This window comes from Carettochelys insculpta, chromosome 3, assembly GCF_033958435.1.
Source record: "Carettochelys insculpta isolate YL-2023 chromosome 3, ASM3395843v1, whole genome shotgun sequence".
NCBI lineage: Eukaryota > Metazoa > Chordata > Testudines > Carettochelyidae > Carettochelys > Carettochelys insculpta.
In genome coordinates, this window is record NC_134139.1 from 203246210 (window position 1) to 203258373 (window position 12164).

At 43.3% G+C, this 12164-nt stretch overlaps 1 protein-coding gene across 8 annotated transcripts in view; it reads right to left on the reverse strand.

The window, feature by feature from the left end:
• NCOA1 (nuclear receptor coactivator 1) overlaps positions 1-12164 on the reverse strand; it is a 381969-nt gene that overhangs the window by 282673 nt on the left and 87132 nt on the right. For all 8 annotated transcript variants that reach the window (XM_074991446.1, XM_074991443.1, XM_074991444.1 and 5 more), the window contains exon 2: positions 3104-3274. The gene's annotated coding sequence lies outside the window, so the exon portion shown is untranslated. The remainder of the gene's footprint in view (positions 1-3103; positions 3275-12164) is intronic.

Consider the following 12164-nt stretch of genomic DNA (forward strand, 5'->3'; position numbering starts at 1 on the left):
CGGGGCTGAAAGCTGGCCAGGGTGTGGAGCAAATAACTATTTTATATATAAGCAACTAATTTTACACATCAAATTTTATGAACTATTAATAAAATTATAAAAATTAAATTCATGTTAAACAAATTCTCAATTAAAATTACTGTATTATATTCAAACGAGACCTGCAAAAATATTATAAAATCTACCTAAAATGCAACCTATAATAATAAATAATCACAACCTTCTAATTGACGTACATTTTCTCTGGTGGCCCTGAAAGCTAAGCGTTTTCATTTGTGTGGCCCTTAATAGGCTTTTAGTTTGGCACGCCTGTTTTAAAGAAATGCTAGTGCTAAGTTAGAAGTGAGACCAATGAAATTAAGGCAGCCAAAGGCCTCAAAACAGGAGTGTTCAAGAAGTTGCCAGAGTTCAAACAAACAGAGGTACTAATGGCAGGAAGCAAGATGCTAATGGAAAAACAAAACTCTAATAAAATCTGGGTGAAAGGACACATGCCACAAGACTGGAAAGGTGGTATCACTGGGATGCTGCCAAAAGGGGTGCTTTTACTCTGTACACAGACTGGAAGGGTACTGCACTGCTATCAATCATGGGTAAAGTATTAGCTCCCATTATGCTGAACAGAATGAAGACAACAGTGGGTGAAATATTACAAGAGGAAAAAGCTGGGTCCCATCAAGGTCGATCATTTTGTAAACAGATGACTCCTACACTCTTTGACAGCATAAAAAAGGCTACTGGCTGGCATCAAACCCTCTTTATCAATTTTAAAGGACGTACTTGACAAGTTCACAGAGGAACTCGTGAAATATTGCTAGAAGCGATGGGATACTTGACAAAGAAGGTAAGTGATATGGATCCACAGCACCCAGCACCAGGAATAGCCCTGGCCTGGCTCTGAGTTCCACCAAAACTCACTGCCTGCCAGTGCTCCCTGCCCCCTGCATCCCCTGGCCTCCCTGCCACCCCATACACTCTCCCTGTGCATCCCTTGGCCCCACTTGCCACCCACAGGGATGAACATGACAGCAGTTGCAGGGAGCGAGTGGCAAGAAGTCAGGGGCCCCCAGGGATTTTAAAATGCCTACAATGGCAGCAGGGCCCGGAGACCTCAGCCCCCAACCTCCAAGCCACCTCCAGAGGGGTGGTGCCCTCAGGTAATTGTGGCATCCACACCCCTTTCCCTCACACTCCCTTGTGCACCCAGTCCTTCCAGAGCCTGCACTTCTCTCCCCCACTTCCCACCCCCCAGACTCCTTGCCCCCCTTCAGCTCGCAAATGACCTCCCAGCACCTGCACCCAAGCCCACCCAGAGCCCCACCTCTCACACCTCCTGCACCCCAAACTCCCTCCCAGAGGTATGGGCTTGCACCCTCTCCTGCCCCCCAATCCCTGCTCCAGCCCAGAGCCTGCATCCAGCACCCAAACTCCCTTTCAGAGTCTTAGGCAGGCAGGCTGCAGGGTCGGGGGAGGGAGAGTGGTAAAGGGTGTTGTGGATTCTGGGCACTACCAAAATTTCTGGAAACCTGCCCTCTCTGATACCAGGCAAACAGATCTGTATAATAAAGGTGTTTTGGAAGCAGATGTGTAGCAAGATCAGCTACAGGGCTGGATGAATAGTTCAGTATTGTGACTAGACTTAGATGGAGTAATGAAAATCAATAAAAGGTATCATGGACAGCACAGTATGGGTTTGTGGAGATGAGTTATACGACCCTAGCTTTGCAGAAAACATTGCTTTACTAGGTGTGACGTAGGAGAGAATGATTGCTCTTGCATCAGCGGTAGAAAAAGCAACACCAAAAATTGGATTGAAAAATCCATGCAGAGAAAAGCAAGATTATGAAGTAACAAAATTGGCTAACAGATGCAAAGGCGTACATGCCGGGAAAAGAAAATCAAACTGTTAGATTTCTGCAGTCTGGAGATTGTGATGAAAATACTTACATGAGATAAGGAAAAATGAACACAAGTTTTGGACGGATGAACAACATTTGATCAAACCAAGGTCTCAGCACCAAACAAAAGGTCTGATTATAACATCTGATTGTACTGAGTACACCAGAGTACAGTGCACAGACTAGGTTGAAGACAGCAGCTAACAAAGAGAGACTGGAAGTTCCCTGACCGAGGAAGTTACTATACATCTCACGGAAAGACAAAACAAAGAGAGTAAGGAAGATGACACAGCAGGTTATATTATTAGAAATAGCCAAAAAAAAAAAAAAAAAAAAGGCCAGGCAGTTGGAATACACATGTAGAAGACAGGAGAAGAGCTAAGCAAGCTTCCATTGATATTAGGTAGGGGGAAAAAGGATGTAGGCCTTAGAAATGGCAGATGACTGTGGAAAAAGATTTCAGAAGATGCTGACATTGCAAGAGAAGAAGTCCTAAAATCGCCAAACCACTAACCAACGGAGGAACCAGACCACTTAATGCATCAACAACACAGGAGGAACTAAAATCTAAATGTAGGGTGAGGGTGTTTATAGCTGCTGGTATTTTCACCACTATGCTCATTTACGCGTCCCGTAGCTCCTACTTTATTAGAGCAATTTTTCTTCAAATTAAAATATAGCTGGTTGCCATCAAGCTACAGAAATGTCTGTCATTACCTGTATCAGCTAGTAAGGGTTACAAGGATACTGACTGCACTGTTCTTCCCCTAGAAACTATATTTAATCCCTGATGTTAAACACACACGCCTGAGACCTAGGAAATACACTGTAGACTTCAGCCTTCAATGTTAACTACTAAAGCCACCATATCCATCTTGAGAATGTAGCCTGTGCACTTCACTCTGCAAGGGCAGCAACTAGCTATTAAAGCACACCAAGCCAACAGGGACTAGTTTTCCAATATTTTTTGCTTTATGAGCTTTTAAAACAGATATTTTAACTGCCAATTTACTACAGACTAGCTGCAAGTCTGGTACATGGAAAGCAAAGCCTTCAGATGAAGAGGAGGGAGAATGCTTTGACCAGTTCCACTGATTGATTCCACATCTAGAGATGCCCCAGTAAAAGGCATCTCTGACAATTTTACACAATTATTTACCTGAGGTGGAGAAAGAACAAGAGGGGAAAAAAAACTGAAAACTTACCTCTACCTTTCCAGAGGTGGAAGATGTCTCATGGAGGAAAAATAGACTCTTCAGCAAATTAAACAGTAAAGCAAAACAATTCTAGAACTTCAGCAAACACAAGTATTGATCGTCCATAGGCAGTCTTCAGATAAACTCTCCCTGAAGGGGACCGGCATCAATGGTTGAATTCTGGCAACAAAAAGAGCAAACATAAGAATGGCCATACGGGGTCAGACCAAAGGTCCATCTAGCCCAGTATCCTGTCTGCCGACAGTAGCCAATGCCTGGTGCCCCAGAGGAGGTGAACCGAAGACAATGATCAAGCAATTTGTCTCCTGCCGTCCATCTCCTGCCTTTGACAAAAGGCTAGGCACTGTACCTTACCCCTTGCTAATAGCCATCTATGGACCTAACCTCCAAATATTTATCAAGCTCTTTTTTAAATTCTGTTAGAGTCCTGGCCTTCACAGAGTCTTCTGGTAAGGAGTTCCTCAGGTTGACTGTGCACTGTGTGAAGAAAAACTTTCGTTTATTAGTTTTGAACCTGCTACCCATTAATTTCATTTGGTGTCCTCTAGCTCTTATATTATGGGAACAAGTACTTTTCAATATTCACTTTCTCCACACCATTCATGATTTTATATACCTCTATCATATCGTCCCTCAGTCTCCTCTTTTCTAGACTGAAAAGTCCCAGTCTCTCTCGCCTCTCCTCATATGGGACCCGTTCCAAACCCTTAATCATTTTAGTTGCCCTTTTCTGAACCTTTTCTAACACCAATATATCTTTTCTGAGGTGAGGAGACCACATCTGCACGCAGTACTCAAGATGTGGGCGTACCATAGTTTTATATAGGGGAAGTAAGATATTCTTTGTCTTATTTTCTATCCCTTTTTTAATTATTCCTAACATCCTATTTGCCTTACTGACTGCCACTGCACACTGCATGGATGTTTTCAGAGAACTATCCACTATAATTCCAAGATCCCTTTCCAGATCTGTTGTAGCTAAATTTGCCCCCATCATATTATATGTATAATTAGGGTTATTTTTCCCAATGTGCATTACCTTACTCTTACCCACATTAAATTTCATTTGCATTTTGCTGCCCAATCACTCAGTTTGCTGAGATCTTTTTGAAGTTCTTCACAGTCTGCTTTGGTTTTGACTATCTTGAACAGTTTGGTGTCATCTGCAAATTTTGCCACCTCACTGCTTACCCCTTTCTCGAGATCATTGACGAATAAGTTGAACAAGATTGGTCCCAGGACTGACCCTTGGGGAACGCCACTAGTTACCCGCTTCCATTGTGAAAATTTACCATTTATTCCTACCTTTGTTTCCTGTCTTTTAACCAGTTCCCAATCCATGAAAGGATCTTTCCTGCTATCCCATGACCACCCAATTTACATAAGAGCCTTTGGTGAGGGACCGTGTCAAAGGCTTTCTGGAAATCTAAGTATACTATGTCTACTGGATCCCCCGTCCGCATGCTTGTTAACCCCTTCAAAGAACTCTAATAGATTAGTAAGACACGACTTCCCTTTCCAGAAACCATGCTGACTTTTGCTCAACAAATCATGTTCCTCTACGTGTCTGACAATTTTATTCTTTACTATCGTTTCTACTAATTTGCCCGGTACTGACGTTAGACTTACCAGTCTATAATTGCTAGGGTCTCCTTTACAGCCCTTTTTAAATATTGGTGTTATACTGGCTGTCTTCCAATCACTGGGTACCGAAGCTGATTTAAAGGATAGGTTACAAACCACTGTTAATATTTCCGCAATTTCACATTTGAGTTCTTCCAGAACCCTTGGGTGAATACCATCCAGTCCCGGAGACTTGTGACTGTTTAGCCTAGCAATTAGTTCCAAAACCTCCACTACTGATACTTCAATCTGGGACAGTTCCTCAGATTTGTCAGCCATAAAGGACGGCTCAAATTTGGGAATCTCTCTAACATCCTCAGCCGTGAAGACTGAAGCAAAGAAATCATTTAGTTTTTCCACAATGGCATTATCTTCCTTGATTGTTCCTGTTATGTCTCTATCGTCCAGGGGCCCCACTGCTTTTTTAGCAGGCTTCCTGCTTCTAATGTACTTAAACATTTTATTATTGTTTTTTGAATTTATGGCTAACTGTTCCTCAAAATCTTTTTTGGCTTTTCTTATAACATTTTTACATTTAATTTGGCAGTGTTTATGTTCCTTTCTATTTTGATCACTAGGATTTGACTTCCACTTTTTACAAACAGACATTTTGGTTACTTCCAATAAGGCAACTGACACAGGATTCAACTCTTAGCATCATACATGAAAAAAAAAGTTAATTTCAATAATTAATTTGTGGCAATTTGATAATAAAAGCATATTGGTCTTATTAACGCTACATATAACAAGGCAGTTTGTTCTTTGGTTGAATAACAAAAACATTGAATAAGGTAGCAGTTTTTACTGAAAATGAACATTTGAAGACCTATTCCTTGACAACTCCATGCTAAAGAATGGAAGTTTTACAGTCCAGGAAGAAACATCAGGTATGGTGTCACCAACAGATAAGCTCATCTGCCTGCCTGCCTTTTTTCTCTTATACTACTCCTAACAAAGAATGGCACAGGAAAAAGCAGCACAGAGACAGAAACAGACTGATCCCAATGTGCCATAGTCAGACATAATCCACAAAGATACAAGCAAGTAAAAAAATATTTAACATATTGATGTTCATCAGCACTAGACTGCTGTTAACCAGGCCTCAAATCATTCATTATGGGTGAAACCCCAGACACTGCAGGATCACCATCTGAGCGCTGCTGCGCAGGGCATGGGGATGGGTTGTTATTTGCTTCTGTCATAGCTCAGCAAGGAGCACCAATGGCTAGAGAACAAACCCACAACTCATGAAACCTGAGTTTAAGTCCCCTGCTCCTGTGCAGGCTTCATTTAGCATCTCTTGATTCTGTACACACCAGGCAAAGTAAGTTGACTGCAGATACGCAATGCTAGCTATGGCAACTGTGTATCTAGTATCAACCTATCTGCACTCAGGTTACTTGGCCGTCCCTATTGGACAAGGTCAACAGTAGAGTTTCTTTTGCTGACCTCCCTTGCTCCAAGACGTAAGGGGAGTACAGGGGTCAACCATGGACCCTGAGCAGTCTATTTCATGCGTCCCTACTAGATGCAGAAAATCAAACCCTGGAAGATTGACCCTGAGCAGATTGATCTTCTGGGCTAGTGTACACGTAGCCCATGTCTCAGTCCCCTATTTGTAAAATGGAAATAAACGGTTCTTCCATATTTCATCGGCATGAAGAGAGTAAACACATTAAAAATGGCAAAGGGCTCACAATACAGTAAATAAGGCCCCATAAGGACCTGAGAGACTGTAAATTACTATCTCTCTGTAACAAGAGGAAACCAGGAAGCTGTTGTGGCTCTCTAAAGACAATTCCTTCCTTTAGCTGCCCCTGAGGGTAGAACAACAGTGCAACATTCCCTTTCTAGGGGCAATGTACAGTGCCACTACAAGGCCTTGATCTTTAACTAGAGTTACCAAGCAGCTACTGTAATAGCAATAAAACATTCAAATCAGGACTATGGAGAGTCCTCCTTACTCCATCTGACTAGAATCAGAATATGGAACCCACCAGTAACAGGCGCACTATGTATGGTTATATATACACTGGAAAGATATCTGATGGTGGTACTTTTCAATTTTGCAGACAAAAGCAAAACAAGATCCAAGGGTTGGGAATTGAAGTTAAGCAAATAAACTTGACAGGAGTGAAGATAATTAAGCCCGGACCAGCGTAGGAAGGAAGGAGGTAGAAATCCAGCATCGTCTGAGCTGTGCAAACTCTACTTTTGCCTGTCTGAGATAAAGGGTCTTTGAAAATCAGGACATCATTGCCGGGAAAAAACTCCTTGTATATCACACAGCAGTTGTTCCAATGCTACTGTATGCATGTGAAACCTGGACAACATACAAGTGTCATTTGAAGGCACTTGAACATCATCATCAGCGCTTCCTCAGGAGAATCCTAAACATCTCTTGAGAAGATAAGCACACAAATGCTAGTATCATGGAAGAGTTGAACATGACCAGCATTAAGCCATTATCATTCATCAGCAACTCTGTCGCACAGGTCATGGGGTTCGGATGTCTGACCAGCGCCTCCCAAAACAGAATCTGTTTTCCAAATTGGAGGAAGGACAGAGGAATGCTGGGGGTCAGAGGGGGCAAAATAGGGACTTGCTGAAGGCACGCATGAAAAAGAGCAGCATCAGTGTCAACACTTGGGAGACCCTTGCCCCAGACCAATCGCTGTGGAAAGCGGTAGTCTGTGAGGTGGCGGCACAATTTGAGAAGTCCTGCCACTTTAGAAAAGTAGAGGAGGAGAAGAGCATCAAAAATGACCCCAGGTCCATCAAACAGCTATTAATACCAGCCCCTTCTGTGATAAGACCTGCAGCTCCTAAATCGGGCTGATCAGCACTCAACGGACTCACAAATAGGAGGGTAACATTAAGATGTCCTACTCTTTATCAAGTGACTGCCAAGAGAAGCCCAGATATCATTATCCATACTGACAACACCTTGGATACAACCCCCCCACCCCAATTTATATCCTCTTCCCACCCTATAACTCTCACTAGTAATTTCTAGTCTGACTCAGAGCTTTCTCCATCGTCAGTCTGATCTTTATGTTAGATTCAGACAGATCATCATAAGCAACTCAGTGCTCTGAGTTAGATCACCATCTAACAAAAGCAGCTTCTCCCTGCCACTGGGCATGAGCTGAGCAGTATTGAATGATTCAGCTAAGAAATATCATGGACCAACCAGACTCTAATACACAAGATTGGACTGATATAATCATTGATTTAAAATCATAATTCAAATCAGTAAGCAAGAAATCTTGATTTAAAAAAACATTGATTTTAATCTCACTTTGCATTTACTTTTTATTTTCATATAGAAAGGCTAAGTCTCATTGATTGGTAACCATTAAAGCACATTGATTTGCAACGTAATACAGCCTTTAAATTAAATTAGGTACTTTTTGGCAAAACAAAAGGATACACAATACCTATACACATTTAACTAGTGATATAGTTTAACATTCATTTACTTATATTCTTTGATGTTTTATATATATGAGTAGAAAATGATCCATTTATTCTTATTAATTTTTTACTTGTGATTTCTCTCACATTGCATATGGATGAAATTAAGTTAAATTAAAAATTCACAAGAACAGCCTCTACATATTATTTAATAAATAAAACCATTTTAAATGTACTGGATACCTAACAAAAGAGTACATCTATCTTGCAGTTTAGAAAAACTGGGTTTTTGTTTTTAAAACAAAAGCAATGTTATTTGCAGTTACTGAAATGAACGGCTTGTTTCTGCTCACCACGACCTTCAAGATTTTAGAACTAACAGAGCATCTCTCTCACCTGTTTTATTCTGAGACTGAACAATCAAGATAAACTTTCCTGCGTTTTCATCTCACCAGTTTCTCAACTTTGAACGAACTAATCATTGAAGTAAAATAGCTCACTGCACTGAAACGAAAGAAGTATTTTCTTTGTCCCCACAGAAGAAGCTAATGCTGCCAAAAGCTGGCTTAGTACTTTAACAAATTCTGGGTCCAGGTGCTTAGCAAGTGGTTTCTTTAAAACTTTGGCACCAAACATGGACTGGCTGGCTTTATTTTATTTAAATGACTTTACAGATTATAATACATTTAGCCTGTAATATAGGTTGCCATAATTTAAAAAATGCTTTTTAAGGAAGATGCATTTAATTTAAACAAATTTACTTTTTTTTTTAAAATTGTCTATTTTTATCCACCCTGATATTTGGTGGCAACAACCCACCAAGGGACCAAGAAGCAATCAACTCACACATCATTATGACCACACATCAATTACTGCAATCAGAATAACAACTCCCAAATGGCATCCTGCCTGCACGCCATTTACACTGTGTGATTAGCATAATATGAAAAGAAACTAGAGCACTGAAATCTAGATAACAAATATTTAAACAAAATTTTTCACTATATAAAAAATACACTAAGGACAAACAAGTGGCTAAAATCTTATCTGCAGAAGCTGCCTCAAAAAGCTATTTTGGTTAATGAAACCCAACCAGATGTATCCCGCAAAAGAATCCATTACTGCTTTACACCATCCACTAGATATCTGATAGTTTCTTGAGACACATAGTGTAACTGTGTATTCCATATTCTTTATGGAACTATGCTTATGAATATGCATAACTGGGAACAAGTATCAGAGAGGTAGCTGTATTAGTCTGTAGCTTCGAGAACAACAAGAAGTCTTGTGGCACCTTATAGACTAAATACAGACCAAAATATCTTAGTCTATAAGGTGCCACAAGACTTCTTGTTGTTCTCATAACTGGGGAATACTTTACGCACTATATTTTATGTAAGGTATTATTTGAGAAGTTATAATTTGATGAGTATGCATATTCTATTTGTATGCATTGTGACAGAGTCAGGCTGGAAGGCTAAAGGAGAGTAGTGGAAAGGAAGTATATTAGCCCCAGATTAAATAGATCCCTATTCCCAGGATGAACTAACAGAGGCTACTCTAGAACTACCAGGAACTTGCCAGAATCAAGTAGCACAAATAAGCTAATTAAAGCAGCTGGAGCCAATTAGGAGGCAGAAGAAAGGGAGTCAGGCTAATCAGACCACCTGAGCCAATTAAGAACCTGTCGAGACTGGTTAAAAAGGGGCTCCTCTTCTATTGGTTCAGTGCACACACAAGGAGTGGAGTAGAGAAACTGCTTTGGGAGACGCAAGTGCCAGAAAAAAGAACCTGTGGGTAAGGAAGGTGCTGGGGAGAGCCATGAGGAAGTGGCCCAGGGAATGGTGGCTGTTACTGGAGACACTTGCAGACAGCTGCTATCGAATGGTCCCTGGTCTGGAGCCCAGAGAAGAGGATGGGCCTGGGTTCCACCCCCCACCCTCTCCTCATTGCAGGCTGAACCTCTAGTTCAGCACCATCCATAATCTGGCATGATTTTAATTAGCCAGCTGGCCAATCATTAGGGTAGATACACAGGCTCAGTGACATTTCAGCCCCTCTCAAGCAACAGTCTCAAGGGGATCTGTGACCAAACCCATCACAGAGAGAGCCAATCATCATATACACACTCAGTACCTGGACATTCCCCAAATTAGAGCCTTCTACATATCAGGAAGTCCTGGACAAAGCAAATGAAACAGAAGCCTCCACACCTTTGCCCTTCGTGGCTGGGGAAAGCATCAGAAAGAACCTGACAGATTGTCGATGCCTTGTTCAATGAGGGACCTCTCCTTCCCATCTTACAGCCAGACCAATCTTGAAGCATTTGTTTCTACAGAACAAAACCACCACCCACCCACAGTCAAATCTTATTCTTGAGCAATCTGAGAAGTTAACAAACAGCTGTCCCAGAGCATGTCCGTCTATAGCCAATAACCTACATCAAGATCTTCTGTCCCATTCTCTCCACCAGCTCCTTCCTGAACTTCATCAACATCCTAGTCTTTTCTGTGAAATCCTGCAACAAACTGATTCCAAAATAATTAAAAGTTCACCTCATCTTTCAAGTCTCTTGCTCAACAGCTCTTCTCCTCGCGAACAGAGCAACTATTTACCATAAAGGTGAAGCTCACAGGTGTTTTCTTGGCAGATGAGTTGTGGAATTCACTCCCAGACAACTAAGATTAACGAACAGCCTCACAAATTTTCACATCCAAACACAAACACCACTTTAACTTGTTGATGTATAGTACTTTGCAAAAGATTTTTATGCTTCAAATGGTGATCACAGGCCATGGTATAAGACTAACCATAGTGAATATCCTTTCATCCTGGCGATGGCATATGTGCCATATTACTTTCACTACCCAGGACAAGATCCACCAGCTCAAGCCTGCTTTTGAGTGGCACGTGGCAGGAGCTCAGCCCCACTCCATCTCCCCCATTCAGCCGGGGAGCAGAGAGGGATGGGCACATGCTGCCTGTCGAAGAGAGAGGCAAAGCGCCTGCACTGCCACCCTGACTTCTGCTCCCTCCACATGCAGCAGTGCAGGTGAGTCAGGGTGGAGGGAGTTCTGTGGGGCGCAGAGGAAGGGTGCGACTGTGGGTCTGTTGAGATGGGGAGATTCTGTAGGGTTGCTGTGGGATGCCCTGGCAAGCTCCAGCTCCCTGTCCCACCACAGCTGCTGGCTGGCAGGGGCTTCTTGCCCAAACTGCCCCTGGCTGCGGGGGGGGGGGAGGGGAGTTGTCTTTTCCCAGCTGGCTGGTTCAGGCTTGATGCCCCAAGGCCAGCTGCCTATAGCTGCTGGCTACCCATGGGGCTCCCTGCCCCAGCCTCTCCCAGCTACCAGTTGCAGGGACATCCACAGGGCATCCCCCCAGGCCCAGCTAAGGTCCCTGGGGCTGCCAAGCTATGGGCAGGGCTTCATGACTATCAGATCCCTGATGCAGGGCTGCCTCAGTCAGCTCCCCGCTGCAGGGCTGCCCCAGCCCTGGTCTCCAGGACTACCAGCAGGCCCCCTTCCTTGGTGCTATGGGGCTCTCCAGACCCAGCTGGGGTCCCTGTGGCTTCAGGACTGCTGGAAGGGCTCTGTGCCTCAGTTGGGCTCCCTGCTGGACTTCCACTGGGGGGGGGGCCTCCTGACTGCGGCTGGGATCCCCCCTTCATGGGACTCCCCACCCCCAGGCGGGCTCCTGGCAGTGGGGCTCTCTGACCTCACTCCCTGCCCAGGGGCTCCCCAGAATGGGCTGCCAGTAGGGCTCCACTGAGCCCTGCACAGCTGGAGCTCTCTGGTCCAGCAACTTCCTTTGTCCTGACAGACGACAGATATTGCTGGACGAGAGAGTGTTCCACCTTGTACTTTAATAATGGACACTTCCCTACTGTTTGCCGACTCAGTCCAGTCTGCAAACAGTAAGAAAGTAAGAGAGGGGTTGGGGGGCTGGCCCAAGAGGGATCCTAGCAGGGGCTGGCCCAGCAACTGCACCTGGGTTCTGGGCCTGCTCCCCC